The sequence below is a fragment of the Lynx canadensis genome, chromosome B3 (genome assembly GCF_007474595.2).
Source record: "Lynx canadensis isolate LIC74 chromosome B3, mLynCan4.pri.v2, whole genome shotgun sequence".
Taxonomy (NCBI): Eukaryota; Metazoa; Chordata; class Mammalia; order Carnivora; family Felidae; genus Lynx; species Lynx canadensis.
This window is the reverse complement of record NC_044308.2, coordinates 32414748-32419493: the sequence shown is the minus strand read 5'-3', so window position 1 is coordinate 32419493 and position 4746 is coordinate 32414748.

The following is a 4746-nucleotide window of genomic DNA, read 5'->3' as shown; positions in this document are numbered from 1 at the left end:
CCCTGTGGCAGTCTGAGAAATGGTACCCAAAGATAATCGAGTCCTAATCCCTGGAACCCGTGAATGTTACCTGATATGACAAGACACTCTGAAGATGTGATTAAGGATCTTGAAAATGGGGAGATGACTTTGGATTAGCTGGGGAGGCCCTAAAGGCAATCATTAGTGTCCTTGTAGGAGGGAAGCAGAGGGAGATTTGACACAGAACAAGAAAGCAATGTAACCATTGAAGCATGATGCCATGCTGCTGGCTTTGAAGATGGATGAAGGGGCCATGAGCCAAGGAACACAAAGAAGGCAGCTCTAGAAGCTGGGAAAGGCAAGGGAAAGATTCTCCCTGAGAGCCTCTGGAGAGAGTACAGCCAGGCCTGCCAGCACTGTTATTTCAGCTCGAGACAGACTTCGGACTCCTGGCCTCCAGAGCTGTAAAAGAATAAGGTGTGCTCTTGTAAGCCAATGGTTTGTGGTCATTAGTTACAGCAGCGGTAGGAAACTAAACAGTCCCGTTTTGTCCTCCTTCTCCGTCCCCTCTGTCTTCCTCTTGCGCTGGGTTAATCCCCTTGGTGTTAGCAGGGAGGTCAGACACTGAGCAGTAGAGAAAGCTGTTCTCCTCACTTCTCCTCAGGGCCCAGAACCCTCTGGTTCCAGGAAATGGAGGCTTTGGGAACATTGGAAAGGGGACACTGCCTCACAGCAGTAGTCACACATGGGTCACTGTTGGAGTGGCTTTGCTGGCAGCAGGCACTGAACCAGGAGAGGAGAATTCCAGAGAAGCCATATGGGGATTGTAGCTGACGGGGTGATGCTTCATCATATGTGGGCTCCCTTTTTGGAACTCCCAGAAATACTTGTGGCAGAGGAGGAAGAGGGCAGAGGTCTTGTAGGTGCCAGAAGAGAAACAGCAGGAACTTTGGGTGATGGATGTTAATGGAACTTTATTTATAGCCCCAAACTGGGAGGGTCTGATAACATTTGTGTTACATTGTTCTTCTAGCCCACTAGTCTCTCCCTGACTTTACGCCAAGTGGCTGATTAAGCAAGTAATGATTCCCGAACTCTTTTCATGCCCTTTCCCCATTTCCATTCAGCTTTTTATCTTTTTTTCTTGTGGAGTTGAAGGAGTACTTTCTATATTGGGAAGAGTTTTTCCTTTTCTATCATTTATTGCTACAAAGACTACCCCCCCTCCCCCGGCCCAATTGTTATTTGCCTTTTGTTACGGGCCATTTGCCATGTCAGAAATTTTCATATTTTATATAGTGAAGCATATCAACCTTTCTTTTAAAAAATTTTTAATGTTTATTTATTTTTGAGAGAGAGAGAGAGAGAGAGAGAGAGTGTGTGTGTGTGTGTGTGTGTGAGTTGGGGAGGGGCAGAGAGAGAGGGAGACACAATCTGAAGTAGGATCCAGGCTCTGAGCTGTCAGTCAGAGCCTGACGTGGGGCTCGAACCCACAGACTGCAAGATCATGACCTGAGCCGAAGTTGGACGCTTAACTGAGCCACCCAGGCGCCCCAACCTTTTCTTTTATAATCTCTGACCTATATCACACCTGAAAGAGCTCTTCCCTGCCTGAAGAAATATTTATTTACATTCTTTTGTCTATAAGCACATGCCATATGCATATGTAATCGATCTTTCCCCTATTAACTAGCAGTGCCCCTTTTCTCATACAGTACATTTCTATCTGTATGGATATATATTCTGGATTCGATACCTATTCCGTGATTTGCTTCTTATTCCTGTTCCTATAACACAACCTTTCCCCCAAATTACCATAATGTACTATTATCTTTTAAAAAAAGAAGAAGATAAAGAATCTTTCTCCTCTCCTGCTGTCTCTTTCAGAATTCTTCTAGCTATTTCCTGTGAGATTAACTATATATAATTATTTGATGCTGGTCTTTTGATTAGGATTGTACTGGGTTTACAAATTAATTCAGAGGAAATAGATATCTTTAGATCATGGTATCTTCCCTTCCAAGAGGAAGGTCTGTCTCTATTTAAATCTTCTTTTGTGTCTGAGGAGAATCATGCCATGGTTTCAGCCCTGGTGCAGCCTTTTCTCTCATTTTTGTTTCTTTTTGTTCATTTCTGTCAAGTTTGGGGAGGGTAGTTTTGTAAACCTGCATTTAAGCCACCACGATTCCCTGAAGCATTTAGCTTTGTACTGCGTTGGGGGCGAAGGCGGAGATGATGAGCTGAGGCTGTGGATGGGGGTGAAATTCAGAAGGAGATTAAATGCTAAGTGAAACAGAACCTTACAAAGCTCCAGCATTTGGGGGGAAAGTGAATGTGGTGGGAGTGGATGAGAGAGAGCACACAGAAGGGAGAGGCCAGAACTAGCCAAAGGGTGTCAAGCAAGCCAGAGGATGAGGACATTTCAAGAAGGGCACAGTCAACAGAGCTGGTGTTGCTGGGAGGTTGTGGAGAATAGCTGCGATGAAGCCGTGGGATGTGTTGGTTGTGGCTGGTTCAAGGTCAGGTGATCCTATCACTCCGCGTTTAAACTGGCACATTGAAAACGATTCTGGGACAACAGGGGCAACCCAGGGTTATTTCTGGCAAACTGGAACACATGGTGCCCCTGATTATGGTGACCTCTGAGAAAGTGGTCTCAGCAGATGACATCCACAGTGCCCATCGTTGTGTCAGTTGAGGAGTCAAGACAGTGAGACTAGATTGTTCTTTTTAGAAGTCTGGCCAGAAAGGTAAGGAGACAGTTGGGTCATAGCCGGAGGGAAATTAAGGTTGGAGGACGGCTTACTTGCTTGTTAGTTTTTTACACTTGACAGATTTGTCTATCTGGGGAGGAAGAGGACTTAGCAAAGAGGGAGAGATTGAAGACGCAGGGTATAAAAGGAAAAATTAATAAGGACGGGAGACTTAGGAGGGAAAGAAGCAGCCCCAAGAGCCTACAGAAGACCTGAGGCCAGCCTGGAAGAGAAGGAAGGACAGTTCCCAATATGAGAGGCAAGTAAAAGAATGCATGACAGGCCAGGGAAAAACTGAGGTGCAGAGAAGGATCTGAGACAACTCATTTAACTTCTCAAGGATGGTTGCCGAGTAGGAGGTGGGCAAAAATCCATATGGGGCAAAGAGCGTCCAAAAGGAAGGCCCCTTGGCCCCTTCCTTTGGAGATCAACATGGTTATCCCCTCTCTGATGGATTGAGATGATTCTAAATGAGGTCCACTGGTGGTAGGAAGCTTGACAGATTGTCTAAGCTCAGTACCAGGCCCTAAGCTTGCAGGGTTCTGGCTGGTATGTGTCTGGGACTGGAAGCTTCTCTCACCCTAACCATTTTGACAGGTTGGGGGTCTTTCTCCACTGGAGAACTCCTTTAGAAATCCCTTGGAAATCTGTACCATTGAGGACATCAAAGCACTGCCTTGCTGGACAAAGATGCTGGGATTGTGCAGGACCAGGTTCTACAGGGATACCTCGGTGTGGCAACAGAAGCCATAGCTAATCAGAGGCTCCAGTGCTCTCGTCTGTCCCCTGGCTTTGGATGAGCCAGCTCTTTTGAGGACGTCCTTGTATGCTTTGACAATTCGGGGCGGAGGAAAAGCCCAAGACAGACAGACTGTACTTCTTGTCACTTCAGATGGGCTTGAGTAGTTAGTGTGAATACTTATGAAACATTTATCTTATTTCTTCCCCAACTTGATAAAGCAGGTTCATATAATAGAATGTTTGACAGCCATTCGAAATGATATCAGAAAATAAAACAAGTAAACTTGATGATATGAAAAAATATTTAGGGCACATTAATTGAAAAACGGGTATGAACACAGCAATCTGATTTTTTTAAAAGAATATGTAGTATGTCCATACATGGACAGATAGATGACTGTAAGTATATACCAGCTAACAGTGACTGTTTCTGAGTGGTGGAATGTGGAATTAAGGGTGACTTTTCTTTTTCCCTGACCTTTATTTACAAATTTTTTGACAATGTGTTTGTATTGCTTTTTCTTAGTTAAATAATGTGGTTATCATTTTTTTTTGAAGGATTGCCAAGCAGCAATGGGACCCCATCTGAGCCTGAAAGAGAAATCTGTCAAGGGGCCCATGTATCAGGTTGAGTTTACTCCCTCCAGCTGCACTCAGCAGCTTCCCTTTCCAAAGGGAAAACAACCTGGCCAAATTTAGCGATGTCCTTAGCCCAGTGCTGCTCACGGGTCACCCATGGGACACATCCAGGAAGAGCCTCCCTACATTCCCCACCTGGGGCTCCATGGACAGCCCACCATCGTTGAGCTGGCATCTTCAATCCAGGTGCATAAATGAAATTTTCCCCCTTCCTTGACCCTGCAGACAACTGTCTGGAGACCATTTGTACCCCGACCAAAGGGAAAAGGCACATTGCCAGACCGGAATCCAGCACTCAGAAGGATGGCACTTTTAACTCTAGCCAGAATCCTTGATGAGTCCTAAACAGCATTCAGATGTGAGTTGGACAGCGAGTGCACTCATCCTGGCCTAGTTTGTTGGTCCATCCTCCATGCATCAGTGAGTTTGACTCAAGAAAGTCCCATGGGGCAGTTGCTGGGCTCAGAGGCTTTGCTCCAGGTCAGCCCCATTGGAGAGGAGCTTAGTGACACTTCCTACCTACATTTGGCTAGTGTGTGTAGGGGCATAGTTGTTAGATATGAGGGGGTCTCCACTGGGCCATGCAGAAAGGTCTGGACCTTCACTTGGCATTCTACTCTTACCATATCCCTGAGCTTTTGATCCCTAAATC